This window comes from Sturnus vulgaris, chromosome 4 (genome assembly GCF_052056855.1).
Source record: "Sturnus vulgaris isolate bStuVul1 chromosome 4, bStuVul1.hap1, whole genome shotgun sequence".
NCBI lineage: Eukaryota > Metazoa > Chordata > Aves > Passeriformes > Sturnidae > Sturnus > Sturnus vulgaris.
In genome coordinates this window covers 71,687,987-71,705,773 of record NC_142246.1, presented here as the reverse complement: position 1 = coordinate 71,705,773, position 17,787 = coordinate 71,687,987, and the positions used below count along the sequence as shown (strand labels likewise).

At 37.2% G+C, this 17,787-nt stretch overlaps 1 long non-coding RNA gene across 1 annotated transcript in view; it reads right to left on the bottom strand.

Annotated features, from left to right (window-relative positions):
* LOC148224094 (uncharacterized) overlaps positions 1–17,350 on the bottom strand; it is a 129,223-nt gene extending 111,873 nt beyond the window's left edge. Inside the window, exon 1 of the long non-coding RNA XR_015803468.1 lies at positions 17,287–17,350. This is a non-coding gene — a long non-coding RNA (uncharacterized LOC148224094). The remainder of the gene's footprint in view (positions 1–17,286) is intronic.
* Positions 17,351–17,787: the final 437 nt, after the last annotated feature.

Sequence of the window (17,787 nt, the reverse complement as noted above, 5' to 3'; positions counted from 1 at the left end):
TTTTCCTGGTGAAGGCAAGGGCTGTGTTTCAATTTAAAGGATAGAAGAAAAATGATAGAAGAAAAATTGATTTTTACTGTCTTATATTCGTTTGCCTGTGGGAATATTGTCCATAAATTTGAAAACCTGCATCTTCACAGAGAAGTCATAATCTTCCATTTCATGCCCCAAACTTGGCAATAAGCCTCATTGATGATTTACCACTTTTGGCTGCTACAATATAAAACACTATACAAGATCACCACCTGGCTTACTGAAAAACAGGTGAGTTTATAGGCTGGCAATCTCCATTTATAGAAATGTATCAAGGAACTCCTGGTATAACTGCTCTAACTGCATTTCCATATCCACAGACTTAAATCATAAATGCTTTGTGTTGGGAGGGACCTAAAAGACCATCTAGTTCCTACATTCTTGTCACAGTCCTTATTTTTAAAATCCTAAATATTTTTTTCAGCAATGACTTACGAGCTTTGTTGGTGCTGTTGAAGGAAACACACAAATAACTAATTGTTTAAGTGCCACCATATGTTCAGCTGTAGCACAGTCTTGTGCAGAGACACAGCAGAAATTCTGCTAACAATTACACCTTCAAGTTTATGATTTAAACCACCATGAAAGAGATATTAATATCTACTGTGGATGGTCTTCCAACTGAAGTGTAAAGGTGACATCAATCAAGATATAACTTTTCACAGGATTAAGTCTTTGCATAAATATTAATCCTTTTACTCTGTCTAGAGCTGTGAAGAAGTTGATAATATAGGCCACTTCCTATTTTACATTTTAGGAGCATGAACTGCTTATAGTGCATTTTTATAATGAAATGCACACTGCTAATGTGATTCTTTTTCTTTTGCACAACACTTTAAAAATATTAGCTTCGGTTTTTGAGCTAATTATTAAAATCTGCTTTCAGTGAGAGAAAATGCTCAAAAGCACCATCTGTTTTCATAGAAATAACTGTGTAGTTTAAATAGGAACTATTCCTTTTTTTGTTGAAAACTGAATGGTTGTGCTGCACAATAATTTATATTATGTGGTATGCATAAATTATTTCTTCACCATTTCATTAGATGTCTATGGAGTTTTCTGAGGCAAATGCCATTCATAAGCAGTGAATGTTTGAATCAAGTAATTGCTCAGAAAACCTCCAGTATTATCCTGAACTATATAGGAGAAGTCGTCTTTTTTACTGGCATGTCAGCAAAACAGCTCATCACCCATGAACTGCCTCATTCCATTGTGCTTCACAGCCATGCTCAATCTGTATAAACTGAGGAAAGGCAATCTCAGTATGGATGTCTTGTCTTACAAAAAACCCCACATCTTCTCTTGAGTTTCTGCAGCTCCTAACGTTGAATTTCCTGGACAGCACTCACTCCGTGGTACACAATTTGCAAAGGTGGTCTAGTACAAAAATAAACACAACTTCAGATTATGTTTGATTACTGTTAAAAAAAAAACAACTGACAATCAGCTGATTACAAAAAGCATTAATCTTAAAAACAATGTCTCCCACTGTGCTGAAATCCTATAAATATCTAAAATTTGCTTGGATGCCAACTTCACCATCCATACACTTGTGTCACATAATAACCAGTTGCTGCTTCAGAGTAACTGAAGAAATGGCAATCATCATTTTAGAAGAATATACTGATTGTCATGGGGCTGTAGCTCTGCTGGGAGACAAAGTTTCCTTGCTGCAGAGAACAGTAAATATCACCTGTGTTTCCAATTACACTTGTCTGCTCTGGGAAGGTGGGATTTTTCTCTCCCTTCAAGGCTACTCCTTTAGGAGAAACAATAAAAAAAGAAGTTATGACTGTGACACTGAGCCTACTACCAAGCAGGATTATACTGAATTTAAGGACTAATATCTAAAAAAAAAAAAAATATTTCTTCATCTCATCCTCAAATGGTTGTGGTGGGTTGACCTTGCCCAGATGTGAGGATCCCCCACCCAGCCAGCAGCTCTCTCACTCTTTTTCCACAACAGAACAGGGTGATAAAATAAGATTAAAAAGCTCATGAGTCAAGATAAAGACACGGTGATTCTTCTTCACGTACTATACAGGCAAAACAGATCTAAGAATAAATTAGTTCAATGTAACACCAATTAAAAATAAAGATGGATGATGAGGAAAAAAAAAAGGCAAAAAGCTAAAATAAGTTCCCCAGCCACCATCCCTTCTTTCCCTGTTCCTTTACCTCCTCCTCCCAAGTGGCACAGAGGGCATGAGGAATGGGGGGTTGTGATTAATCACTGAAGTGTCTTTTCATATTTTTCCTGTGTCTCCCCATGGGAGCAGCCTTTGGGATAAACCAGGAATGGGTCCCTCCAAAGGCTAACTTCATTTTCCATGTCTGACAGACAGGATTTCATATGTGTTTAAGGCATGCACTTGTCTCAACCCATTTCATTCACTTTATCTCATCCTGAAAGGGAACACAAGCTTAATGAGTTCAAGTTTAGTTCCTCAAATCTGCAAGACCTTGACAATATTGGATTGGAAGCAGAAATCATGGACTAATTATTTTGGCACATACTTCCTGAAAGACACTTCTGTAAAGTAGCTCACCATCTTGAAAACCATCCAAAAATCTCAGTAATCCAAACTGCATTAAAATAGAGCTATGAAGCAGCCAAATTCTGGCAATTACTCTAAGTAGTCCATGTCAGGACAGGGCTTGTGATAAAACCTCGAGATGAATTAGAGACAGAAAAAATGTGATGTGACAAAAATCTCATTGCTCCATTCCTGTCTATCTTAATATTTCTCCAACTAAGTTCTTACTATGTCTGTGTAATTAAATTACCAGTGATGTTACAAGCTCAGGACCCAAGGACTTAATTTGCAGGTGTCAATCACATTCAAAGAGCCCTGTTCATAGCTGGAAAAGCCACAAATTGAACAATGACATGTCCTTGATAGTGCTGCAATGACAGCAGCTCTTTTCCAGGCTTTCAGAGAAAAACAAAACCACATTTTCTCCACTTAGAAATAATCAACAATTTGAGTCTAGGTTGAGTTTATCTCAGTAGGTCACCTGATACAATTATATGAGTCTTGCCAAGGGTAGCCATCAAATTTGCTGCTAACACACTGCACAGTTACAATGCAGGCTTCATATGAAAATAATTTATTTTTCTCAAGATGAAGTACACTACCTCTAGAGCCATTTGAAATGTGCACTGGATCAGCTTTTACCTGCCCAGTTTTACAAATCGGTCACTGAAAACCTTCTGGAATGTTTCTACACTGCATTTCTCGCACTTTAACAGCAAGATTAAAAACAATTTCCATCAAAGAAACAAAGGTTTCCCAAAATACAAGTTCTGAATGATGTAGTATCATGAAGTTATGAAGTTCATTTTAATGCAATTTAGCTTCTTTTCTCAAGCACACTGACATGATATCATCCAAAGTATTTCCTTATGTAAAGGAAACACAAAGACTTCAATTTTCACATAGTATAAACCATAGCTAAAATTTCAGCAAACATGCAGAATCAAAATGTGTCCACAATGTAAAATGGTAGAGAGAGACCAGTGAGAGAATTCAGATCTCTGTTCTATAAAGGAGATGGGAATTTATCTTCAAATACTTGAGCTTACCAGAAGATGCTCAGGGCTTGCTACACTGTCAGTCTACAGCTGAAAAGTCATCTCTGCTAGAATATTCACCCTTCAAAATCCTTATTAAGGAGCAAGACCTCATAACTTCAGCTACATGAAAATGTAACTCTTCTCTGTAGGTGAGAGGGCACTACATTTTTAGGTTTCCAATCTCCAAAGAAACTTACACCTCTGCACGTAATTCTCCCCAGACTGCCAAGCACAGAAATGTACAGTTGTAAGGATTTCAAGGCTCAGGAGCCCCAGCAAGCAGGATAATTTCTGCTGCTGAAGCATTCATGCTACGTGGGTAATGTGCTCTGGTCCTGAGATAGCAGCTGCCTCTGAAGGCAAGAGCTCTACCCCCCAATACTGGGACTTGCTTTAGCAGGAGAAAGAGGATAGAACTCATGTAAGCACAGTAATAAAAGGTAGTTTATGAAACAGGGGCTACAACACGATACATTAACTTACCTACCTGAATAACTGCACAATAAAAAAAAATCAATTTATCCCACCCTTCCTGCCTTCAGGGGTTTTTTATACAATTCTCTTCTACAAGGGATTTGTATTCTAAGAAAACATGGGTTAGATTCCAGGACTTCTGGTGCTGGTTAGCTAAGAGGATAAGAGATCATGCTAAGGAGCAACAAACAAAATGCTTCCCCATTTTTACCCCTGTCAGAAGAGAAAACTCTCAGCTACAAAGATACAATATTAAAAATACACTGTAATTTACGTGGCTAATTCAGTGATTAATTATGGTACTTCAAATATTCAAATATTTAAAACACGTGATGCCATGTTACTGAATTTTTTACCGGCCTAATCTACTATATAATTCTACCTGGAAAATATATGTTTCTCCTTTTTCATCATAAGCAGGTAAGTATTGAAAAAGACAAAGCTCGACATTCTACAAAGGGTTGCTCACAACCATGATTATTTCTTACAAACCTTAGTCATGAGAATGATAAGCAAGTTTAAAACTTGGAGTTTTCCACAGCAACCACCATGCAGAGGAAACAGGAGCTTGAGAAGAATCACACCATACAATTTCTGCAATGTTTTCCATAAAGGACGACTTCTGGGCCATGAAATGTGTAATTCAATGTCAGCTTCCTTCATTATTCCCTGGTACAATTAAGGAGGGAACAAAAAATCAGCTGAACACGGACCATATGTTTTGGGGATTCAGGATCTGTTTGTAACTGTGGGGACCTTGCTCAAGACCAAAACTTCCCACACTCAATCACCAATTTTCTCTTATTCTTGGCTGTACCAAAAGCCAGCATCAGAGCACACAAAGTCCTTAAATCCTAAGAAAAACAAAGGAAAGGGAATAAATCCCTTCCTCCTCCAAACTCAAGGCACTCAGCAGCTGGTCAGAGCTCACCACCACAGATGTAGCTAAGAAACAATAATCCAGCCCCACTCTGCCTTTCCTTACCTCTGTGTAGCAGAAAGGAAAAGACAGAAAACACATTTCTTTACTTCCAGTCAGCCAGAGGTGGTAACTGAATTGCAGCAGAGACCAGCCATCAAATAAAAAAGGCTTATGTTACTAAATATAAGCTTTGGGATAAGGTGCACAAGCCCTCTCCCTGTGCTTTTCTTCCAGGTAACATGTCAACAAAATGGGAATAAATGGAAAGGTCCCTCTTTTTCATTCCTCATAAAAGGAACTACCTTGATATTATTTAAGAATGTCACTCTGCTACTATATCCACTCTTTCTGAAACCAATAACCTGCCAAAATATTTGAAATAGTTCAGGATATAACATTCAGAAATTAAATGAAAAAGCAAACAAAATCATCTCTTTTTTCTCAGGTGGCAAAACCAACGAATTAGAAAACCCATGAAAAAACCCCATTCAGTTTCTACCAGAAACTTTGATATTTACATATTGAATCCTTTTTCATACATATATAGTTTCTAAATAGCTAGGCCTGTTCTTTTTGCATTTAACCAAGAAAAGGCATGAAAAAATAATTTTTAATTTAAAAAAACCAAACAAACTCAAACTGGAGAAGCTAGAAAATAAAAAGGCAACTCATTTTTGGGGAAAACATATAAATTTGGCTCCAAAATTGCGAACTACAAAAAAAAAAGTAATTATTGTCTTGATATGGCAATGTCTTAAGGCCACAAGGACTACAATAAACATTTATTAACTGCATCAGTGTGACTGCAATTGTGTACACTAATGTCAATCCCTAAAATCTAGAACTATGCACAAGCTCTGTAATTGAAGTTGCATGAATAACCAAAACCACACTGATGTTAGTCATGAACAGCAGAAATTTTATCTGCCATTTAAACTGAGATTACAAAGAGGCAAAATACAACCAACACACCAATTCAAAAGACCATTCATCTCAACTAGCTTTAAATTTCAAAAATGTTGAAATATGTCTGATATTCTTATACTTGATACAGCCTTTGCAAACTTATTTCCACCAGTCCCTGAAAAATCAATGTTGTTTCAACCCAGGCTTTTCCCTTTCAGACTGGCTTCAAGAATTCACCATGTCTCCACATAAGTGGAATGTGAAGCAAATCCATGTTAAGAGGAAATCTGTGTTAATTCACATTAAGAGGAAATCTGTTACAATTTGGCTCAGCATAACAATTACTTGTTTCAACACAGTTTGGAAGGAATGTAAGCAAGTAAAATATTTCTAAAATGGTGCTTTCTTGACAGTGAGCATGATTGCTCCAATGATCTTAGTGATTTGTTGACAGTCTCCAAGTATCTTCAAACTAACAACATTTATGATTTTTTGTAACCTTTCCCAGTTGCCTCAAGTATTGCACTTTATTGTAGTGAAAGATGCAGTCTTCAGTGGAGTACAAAGAAAAAATACATCAATGAATTTTTATAGAAATGCAAATGGGTACATGCAGAAAAAAAATGCTAGAGAGAATTATTTGTCACTGAAAACAAGTATTTTAAAATTGCACACATACTGCAAAGTTGAGCAGTCTGTCTGAAAAGGAGAGTAGCTCATGCAAACAAAGACACAAACACTAAACAAAACCAGATGCAATTTGTCCAAATATTTCCTATTCTGCAATTTTAGAGTCAAGTGGAGCAGTAAAAGAAGTTAAAGCTGCACTTGGCTCCTTCAGCTACCTAAAATCTTCTGGATTCAAGGATGCAAATATTACCAAGTAACTAAGACAACTATTAAAGCAGTTAATGTAAGATACTAGAGAGCAAACAGGTGTAGTTTTAGTGTCATGAAAGCTAAATTACACATTTTATATTAATGAATTTGAATTATATCTAAAACAATTTTCCAGATGTCTTTTTTTCTATTTTGCTATGATTATGATCCAAAATAAGGTTTAATATTGGGTACAGTTATATTCAACCATTCTTATTTTGCCATGAACAGGTTTCTGGTGCTGAAGGGAACACCCAAATGGATTTCTTATGAAGTGGATATGCTTCTCCTGCCAAGCAAGGTGTCTGGTCACACAGAGCTCTTGGCAGGATAATTGTCTAACATGGTAAATTATTCATTCATTGTTTGATAGTTACTTCTAGAAAAGCTTTCAGTACTTTGTGCATTGGTGAAAGATTCCTGTCTGAAAGTCCTGGAGAATAAAATTGACAAGTGCAAATGTACCAACATGGCTTTATCACAGTGAAGGACACCACTAAAAAAGGAAACCAAACCAAAACAAAAAAATTTACTTGGCTCCTTTACATCTCTGTCAACAGAAAGGCTAATTAGTACTAATTATAACAACTGCTTTACAGCACACATTCACACAGACACTGTCCTGACCTTGCTGGTATTTATCAGGGTTTTCCCTGTAACAGCAACTAAATGCTATTAATAAGATGTCAGCTTTTCTCTGCATTATATGGAAACACACTGAAAGGAGACCTTTACCTCTGAGTTAATGCTATGGACTGGGCACAAATTACAAAACCATGTTTGAGGGATACTGAGGAAAAGACAAACAAAAGTGAACTTGATTTAAAGGAGAATTGCTCATATTAATATTAAGAATCACATCATTCCTGGAGCAGGAAGTGCTGAAGCCTCTTTCCTATCACTTTTCCAAGCACCTGGTAAAACCCAAGCATCTGTTAAATCAGAACTCTTAACTTTTTTAAGGAGCAGCCAACCTCAAACCCATTGTGTGGCTCTTTCTCCATTGAAACCCTTTGAAGCTGCAAAACAGAAAAGAATTTTTGCTGATATGATGTAAACTACACATGAGCACAGATGTACATCTAAGCATCATAAGGAACAGAATTCCTGGCTTGCCTGACTCATCATCCCAAAGAAATTGAGAAGTTGAACAAGTTCATTAAGAGTGTGATACCCGGGAGCGGGATCACACTGGGGAAATATTTCCAAACGTTTCAGTTCCTGTCACTGTCTTGCTATCACACTGGGGAAGTCCACACACCTCAAAGCTCAGAGGCATCACACTGCAGCCACTTCAGCTTGCTGACCTTGGTGCTGCTTTACACAGCTATCCAGCAGCAATTCAGACAGATTGCACTGCATTTCGCCACTGAGATGGGCTGCAAACACAGCCGATCTACTTTCCCTTCCTTCCCCTTGTCTCTCACAAAAAGCAAGCCACTAATGCCCAGACAGCAACTTCAAACCAGGTTATATGAGAAAATATAGCCTTGGATAGGAAGCAGGTTTGTGTACACTAGGAGAGAATAATGCTAAGTGAATGAGTCCCAAAATGGGATTGCAGGATGATTTTTAGTCATCTGCATAAAGATGATTTGTTGCACCCTACTGAGTCTCATTCTAAGGCAGCTCCTGTCATTTTACTACTGTTCATGCTCTTGTGAGTGCTCAGATTTTGACATCCTATGACTTGATGCTCAGCTGAAGCAGCTTAGTTCATGGCGTTGTCAGTACACAAATCCCTTTTCTTCCATACATTGAAAATGAGGTGCCAAAGAAAGGGATATGTGGTGTGCACTCAGAGATGACATGCTTCAGTCCTGCAACACACAACACTGAGGAGTGAGGAGGTGCAGTGAATGCCTGCACCTCCTGGCAATTTGGGAATCCCAGCAATTCATAAGGTCACTGCTGAAGGGACTAAGTGATACTTGTTTCCTTGTACACAAACACTGACTGACTTGCTTTCTGTTCAATAAGATATTTAATCACATTTTCCAATGTCCTTACAGCACTTTGCTGCGACATGTAGATGTTAACACTAACCTCAGATCAAAGTCTCTCATCACTTCACAGAAATGCTGGTTTTAGGACTTCTCTACTGTATTAACCTGCGTAGGAGAAACACAGCTACCTTTTTAAATCAAGATTCCATCCTTGGTCGTGTGTTGGAGAAGTCACCTGTGATTTGTCAAGTCATAAAAGGACTTTGTTAACAAGCTAAAATATTTTGTTGCACTCAAAAAGCAAAGGCATGTTTGAGATCTTGCTAAGGACAGGAGCTGGCAGTTTGTCATCTCAAACCCTTGCCACTGAAAACCCCCCCCAAACCTTTAGAATTGTATTATTCCTGCTAATTCAGCCTTGGAATTTGACAACTGATCTATTCCATGATCAACAAGTGACATCTATTAATTTTGTTATACTACTCAGGGTTGAGGGGTTTTAAATCAAGCAGGTAAGAGCAATGCTCATAAACCACTGCTGAACAAGCACTGTCACACTTGTCAGACAGGTTCTCTGAATAGTATTTAGCAGTTTGACACTAATATGCTTCAGTTTGAATGCTCTACGTGAAGCCAACATCTGAATACCAACAGTTTCAAACCTACATGGAATAGAGAATTAGAAATCTGCAACACAGGGCAAAACAAAGCAAATTGAAAGGAGGAGAGATCTCCAGATGTATTACCAAAGCAACATGTCCAGCTTTCATCTTTCAACAGTCTCCCTCAGCAATAAATTTTTTAGAGGCAAACACACAGGTAAGAATTAGGAACCAAAGCACTGGGATTTTACCCCTGTCATCCTTAAAGTAAGCTTGTCCCTGAGCCAACAGCAGACACTTGGTCATGTGTCCATGCTTTCATTCTCTTTGACCCTGGTAGAAAACCAGGCTCCTCAGTGAGGAGCTGTATCCTATTCTGACTTCATTACCCTTAGAGTATTCCTATCACAGTCTTGGCATCACTCAAGTAACATTTCAAAGAATTAATGAATCTGCTCCTGAAGATTTAATGTGAATCTGTAAGTGTTTTGATGCACGTTCAGCCTTTAGATTAAATAATTGATTATCATTAAATTAGACTATCAGACTCAGAAACACACACAACATACTAAGTCTACCCTTAGTCCTCCCTATTCCCAAATAAACCAAAATCCCAAATCAGTAGATTTGTCGAGCTCTGTTAGCAAAACAACATGCTGATACCCCTCCTAACCAAAATACTTACTCAAATACTAGATATTAACTAAATTCCCTCCTTAATAATTCAGCTGCCTGCCTCCTAAGGACAGTTAGAATTTGTTAATGAAAATTCTACACAAGTAGAATTATCAATGCCAAAATTCAAATAGCTCAATCAAGTAGATAAAAATGCCAAGATACACCCATCCTGTTCATTTACTGGAATTATCTCAAGTTTTAAATTTACAGGCATCTGTCATTTAACATGATAGTGAAACATCACCATTTATTTGCCTACACTTACCTGAAGCTGAATCAGTTCAGACCAGTAAGCTGACATCCCCTAACTCTAAAAAACATTTTTACAAGTCGCTTTCCTTTCCTTCCAAGCAATCATCTACTGAACTCAGCATTCATAGAAATTCTCTTCTGGTTTCAGCTAAATGCCACCCCTGAAAACACAGATTTCTCCTTTCAGAGAAAGGGGACAGTGCTCACTAGTCTGTGTAAATGAAAGACAGAAGTTAATCTCTAGAATTAAAAGAAGGAATCTTTGCCCAAATGTTTCACTTTTATGGACAATACTTCAGGATTAATCACAGTGTGTTACTGACTCTGGTTCATTTTCCTAGACTGTTCTTGTTACATTCTTTGGACTTTACATCAGGAAGATGAAGAGTGCCCAGTAAAGCCATCCAAGGAAGGCAGCTAAGTACAATCAGGGTGGTTGCATAATCCGTGTAGTATTGGATTACACAGCAGTATAAACACAATCAAGATCAGATTTGAGAAGAGGATTAAATTTCCCTGAAATCTGCCAGGACAGATGACAGAGTTTATGCCAACTTTATGTCACTTTTATGACAGCTGTGGGAGGATAAACGATTCATGGTCCAGAATAAATATAAGGAGGGGTTGGACAGATGCTACCCTGACAAAAACTCTGGACAAAGAAACCTAGTGCATAAAATACACTGCAACATTTTGGATGCTGCTCCAGTGAGGGTGTCTATTGGAACAACTTTTGACTTCATTTCTTATCTGATTCTGAATCCTAATGTCAGATTTACTTTATGATTTGCTCCGAGGCCACATGCAGAGAGATCTTACCAGACTGAATGCACAAATATCCAAGTCTATTTCCTTTCATTCAACACCAGTGACTTTCATGTCAGTAAGCATGAGAAATTTCCCACACAGGTGTATTCATCAAAGGCTCACAGAATAAATCGGCTGTGAAAGGACCTCTAAAAGGCATTTAGTGTGGCCCTCAAAGAAATACTACCTAGCTGAGAATGCTCAGGACCCCTCTGACCCAAGTCTGATCTCCAACGATCGAGGCTTTGAGTTTCCTGCCAGTGTCTGCTTTTCCTCAGATGGAAAAAGTTCTGCCTTATACCCTCCCATGTTACAACTTTCAGAATTTTCTGTTCCAAATTGGGTTGTAATTAGTCAGTAATTTAAAATAAGTTCAGCACAGAGTGACAGAAAAGGATTGCTGGTGGGATCTCATAATTTAAATTTCTATAGAAAATCAAGTAAAAAAAGTGGTTTTATGAAAAAATATGACAAATGATCTCTTTATTCTCCCCAAGGAAAAAAACTCAAACACTCAATATTATTAGAACTACTAGTATGGAAATGTATCCAAAAAATTACAAAAAATATTTCCATACGGAGCCAAATTCGTGTGTACTGCAGATGCAAGATGTACAACCATCTGGCTCTGAAAAACATTATGCCTCTCTATAGACAGCTGTGAACATGCTAAAGCATTAAGCAGTGAATATTACTAATTATCATCTTAAATCCAAACAGGACAAACATCAGGAAAAGCAAGAAAACTTTTCTGTTCCAAACATGAGCTAACCTTAAAAAAAATCTGATTACCTAGTAACATCAGAGGTAGTTTTAAACCAGAAGAAATCAACACTGGAAAAGTGCTATGAACAGCACAGTAAACAGGTTTTGAGCAGTACTGTGCTTCTTCATTATCTGATTAATAACTGCACAGTTAATGCTTTGAAAAGGTAAAAAAGCAGACCTTCAATTTATGCAGATGATTCTAAATCCCTGAGTGTAACACACTTTGGAGGTATGCCTTATGAGAAACCTAAGAGGTTCAAGGTATGTCTGAGTGGCTCAACATGACATCCTGAATCTGAAATTACTGATTGCCCTCTAACTTAATTATTTCCAGAAGAAGGGGATGTTTATGATGATCCTGTTGGATTGAGACTCCAGGATGAGAATTAGCACTGTAGTTCAAATTCTTTATGATCCACCAACTAAACTATTCTGTGGAAGGAGGACAAGCATATTTGGTTTCTCATCTGGAAAGCTGAAATAATTCTTTTCTTTCTCCCATTATTTGCAGTCCTGAGCACTTCCATTCTACAACTCAACATAGCAATAATTTTTTAATACACTATGAAATGTGACAACAAGTAACATTCCTTAAGAGAAAGATCTGGTGAGCTTCTAACGCTGAGCTCAAAATATTCCTACACATTCTCCAAAGAAACTCATGGCATTCTGTGAATTTCCAGTTCCTGCATTTTTCCTAATTGAATGGTAATGCCAATGAAAAACTTCTTTAACTGACTTGGAATTAAGTTTTCTTGCCTTGGGTTTCTGTGATGTCCAAGGTTTAAACAAAGAGAACACTGGAAGAGGGTAGACTGCAATTTTTGTTCTTTAAACAAGTGTTCTCCTTTGGATACTTTTTCCTCTAAGTTGGATATTCACTATCTCAGGACTGCTTGGCAAGCCTGACTTACCAGCCTGTGTGAAAACAGTTTTTACACATCTATCGTAATAATAACAAAAAAAGTCATCTCGCTGCATACGATGCTAGAATCCTTATGACATGCTGGTAGGATTTCAGGTTACTTTCAAAGTGGAAATTGTCCAGCTGGATTCTGTTCAGCTGTCATTCACTGACTAAATGAGTTCCTATGACGATACCAGAAAGTTGTAATTTTGCATGTCAGGTGGCTTTGAAGTTTGAAAATACATACACTGTTTTTTAAAAATATTAACTTCAAAAGATGGGTGGAAAACATAATTTTTTTAATGCAGCCATACTGCAATTAGTCTTCTTTTAATTTCTGTTAATCACCTAAAAAAGTACTGTAGCACTTGGAAAAACAGATTTTGATGCAAACAGCACAAAGGGAGAAAATAATTTGGGTAGAACAGTATGCAGACTCATAAAAGACCTGCAAAACTGACTCTGATAATGTAATTCTCTAATACTGTATTTCTGAGCCTAATTATATTTTGCCCTTAGTATGCAACTGAGGGCAGATATGCATTTTCTTACACAGTTGCATTTCTTCCTAAGGCTCCTATTCCAGCAGCTTCTTACTGGTAAGAAGCAGCGAGGTGCAGAATGTTTCTTCATGTGACAGCTCTTCAGCTGAGACAACACACTTCAGCATGTAAAATCTGAATAAAACTCAGACTGAGGCTAATCTGGCCATCCAAAGCACAAACAGGACATAACACAAGCCATTTCAGTGAAACTACCACATCAGAAGTCAACTCTGGCACAGCTACAGCAATTACAGCTCACATTCACAATGGCATTCACATAAAAATAGTAGTCATAGTAGCTAGAAAATTATAGATTTAACAGTATGCTTTGGAGAGATTATTAATTGCATTGAAAAACCAAATTGTATTAGCTATTGTTGCTCAAATACTCAGCTAAACTTGGCTGTGTATTTAAGGTACTCAGAAGGGTGATTCACATGAGTATGAAGAGCAGCAGGGAGCTGTAAATCAAAAAGATTTTTAAAGACTGGAGAAATCAGAACCATCTTCTTACCTTGCCATATTTTATCAAGAGCTGGATGCTGAGGCCTCCACAGACTCATCTCTCCTGCCTCTGCTGACCTGAATTCCTGACACACAACAATGGTGCTTGCAAACCAGCACCCAAATTGCTACATATCTCTTTTTGTCATCTCAGAGTTCATTTATTTAATTTTCAAAATCTTAGCAAATAATCTGTACTGGCTCTGAAGTATGACCTGAAAGCCACAATATTCTCTTTTTTGTTAAAAGACTTCGTATGGATACAGTGAGGGGGGAAAAGTATAAAGAAAACTTATGTATTCTGAATGTCCCATAAGAGCAAGTTTTAATCATTAAGATATCCTGCTACAAGGTGTATCACTTTGTAATTATGTGCCTTTAGATAACAGTTGATTATTTATTGTATAGGTGGGGTGTTCTCCTCCAAATATTCTCCCACAGTTCTACAGAAATTAAAATAGACCAGGGCATGGTTTTGATTCATCTTGCCATCAGCTGTCTGTGTCTTAGTCTGCTTAGAAATAGTTACTGGCACTACCTCAAAAAGCACCAGATGCACCATTTACATAAGCAGGGCGTTATATGTGAGCTCCTTCCTTTCCTTTTTCCATGGCTACAGATTCATGGTAGTAAATGGGTTTGTTCACAGATGGACAAGAAATTACTGAGAAGCTCCTAAATGTCAGTGAGCTCACTAAGTAACCAGAAGCACAGCCAGCTCTGTTGGACAGGCTGTGATAGAGTCACAGTGCAAGGTATTTCAAGTAGTAAGTTCCAGTGTCATTGTGTTGATTCAGTAATTTCAATATTTTATTCAATAATAGATGATGTTCAAAAACATCTCAGCTACGTCTTCAATATTTCCTTCAGTCTCCAAAATTATAAAATAACTAAAGACAGTTTCAGAAAAAGAAACAGATTTTCCTTTCCAATAGAAGTTCAAAAAGGTGTCAAACTTTGGGATTTCCATAACAGAAAGAAGTATTTTTAGAATTTGAAAATAAAGTTTGAAATACAAACATAGAATTGCCATTATTGCAGTAATAGAGGATTCTACAAAAAATTAGCCAAGAACAGATTAATAAAAACTAATATTTCAATTGTGTATTTCAGAAAACTACTCAGTAATTACCAATAAAACCAACAAGTCTCCTCTAGGAAGATGATTTACCCATAAAATTGAGACAAAGAGAAAAAAGAAAGGAAGTCAGTACCTCAAATCCCTTTTGCAAGGTAGTCATAGTGATGGAAAGCCCAAGCCATAACTTTATGGTGCATAGTTGAGGAACACAGCAATTACAGGAGAATTTGCTTTGTATCAGGCTCATTAAAAACATAAGGATGAAAATTACTTTTCACTTGGTAGTAATTGCATTTTGTGGACATCTGATTAGCCATGCTGGTCTTAAAGGCTGACAAGGCCATTAATAAGGGGGGAATTAACTAATTAGGTAATTTAGAATATTTTTGAGTAAATAAATCTGCAGAGTAATTACCCTCTGCAATTCCATTTTAAGACAGTTAATGTGGCATATTTTTAATAAAAAAGCATTTTTAGTAATGTAAAAAATTAAGATTTCTTTGAATCAAGGAAGCACAGTCAGCAAAAGGTTAACCAGGTAGTACTATTAAGGCAAAAAAAGTGACCAATTATTACTAAATAAACTTAATAAAATACTTCCTAGAATAGCTTTACACTGTCACAAAATCTCTCAATGTTACTTATTTCTATAGAATGTCAGCTTAAAAAATATAAACAGGGGAGGTACTAAAGGATTCTTTTGAGACTTAATGGCTATAAGTTGTAGTTACCACTGCAGTGAAAAGGGATTCTCATTTCAATGGCAACTCATAGCAATAGCATTTTTATCTTTCAAAGAAAATAGCCTTCTTTATGAGTGCAGTAGAATTTCATAAACAATGCTTTACTGACTCTTTTTACAGTTAAATAGCTATGAAATCACAGCTTCATTCAAATTACTATAAGACAGAAGACTAATGGCTTTATTGGTGATCAGAATAGGTAATTACAGAGCTAACACAATTTCAAAGTCATCTTAACACAAAATTCACAGCAAGAAAGAAAACACTTGAAGTGTCTGTGAGGGATAAATTAATCACATAAAACAACAATACTATCAGACTATTTCTGCCTCTAACTCACAGACCTACTGACCTCAAACAAGTTTTGTGACTGTTTTTAAGCCAGGGTTTTGTAGGGATGGTACCTATTACTCAGTTTCTAGAGTTTCACAAAGATTCTGGTTTCTGCTGATGCTCTTCATAGCCAGGTTCCAGCTTATGTTCATCCAGCAGCAGAGCACACAAATCTTCCTGCCTTAACCCTACTCTGAAATACAAAATTCTCTCTTCTGCTTGGATTTTTATTTGACAGATTTCTTTACTGTGTCAAATTGTATCAGCCACTGAGAGTCATCACCCAAGTGCACATCACTACTTTTGATAAAGTTATACAGGTGAACATTTTCTGAGGCTGGGTGGCCTCCAGCTACTGAAAAGGACTCCAGTGATTAGCTGTTAGAAATTAGTTATGTGGAATGAGCTTTTGTGTTCAGATCACATTCAGCACACTGGCATTTGTCAAATCTTTGATTATTAATAGGGTCAGAATTTCCTTCCAAATATAACCAGGGAATTTGTGCCTCGGGCTTTGGCAGAACAAGATTTCACACGCTGAATTTAAAGGAAAAAGCTCACATAATGTTAATCAGAGCAAACCTGAATGAGAAAGAAGCCTGAAAATAAGCTTTACCCATGTGCTAGTTCCCCTGGGGGTTTCCTGAGAAAGTGATTAATATTTCTCTACTCATATGGAAAAAACACTGTTAAAAACCACTTTTCCCTTGCTCGAGTCAGAAAACGTGAACTGAAATCAAAGCATATTAGTGACAATAAAATATTAATGCTCTGGATTTCTTACGCAAACTTTTTCAACACTGCATTATTAATGACACCTAATTGTAGTGGAGATTGCTGCAGGACAAGCTAATTTTACAACACACTTTATATTTTTAACTATAAAATTCTGTCTTGTAAAACCCACCAGGATCTAGTAGGATTTCATCATGTCTTCTAACATTCAGTTGTTAGTGTTGATTCAAAATTATTCACAGGAGCCAGTAACTTATGAAAATATTGTTAAATGTGCCAATTTTTGTACAATTTTCTTGTGTGATAGGAAGAACAATTTATTTAAATTGTTCTTGCACAGACTGCATTCAAAGGCTGCTATGTCCAGTCTCAATTTTTAACCATAGCAAAAAAATTCTCATAATTAGTATTGCTAATATGTAGGCACACATCTTTGATTTTGACTGAGGTGGGCAGTATTAAACTACTCCAAGTTGCTGAAGCAGGTCCTCAAAGCCAAAGACCTCCAGAGCAGCAGTACAGTTTAAACATGTCACATTCTTCCTACAAGATCAAAAGGGACTGGAAGATCACACAGCAGTTCCTTTACCTCACCTGTGGTATCCAGGGACTGCCAGTTTCTCTCAGTGGCACAGCAACACGGAGAGCACCTGAAAAGCAATGTCATATTTATATCAGGAAAGGACTGTGTTACTCAAGAACGGGGTCACTGAGCTGTAATTAAGACAGACTTCAAATCAGAAGAATTTTACTCTCAAATACGAGTTTTTCATGAGAGCCTCAAAGCATCCTGTCTTCATCCCCAGCCTGGAGCCTCCTCTTGATTGTAAATGACCGCAGTCCTCCATTTAAAGGAGGACACCTTTCCTGGAGCAAAAAATACATCTTCCTATTTGATTAAAAATAAGTGTTCTGAGGCACTTCTACAGAGTTACAGACACCTCAGTAACTGTGTTGACAGCCTTGGCACAATCAGGTTGGTCAACTCACCACCAAACAGCAGCTTCAGACATCTGTGACTGGGAAGAAGAGCACATGGGAAACATATCCAGAGAAATAACAGTACAAACAGCCCTGCAAAACCAGGCAAATGAA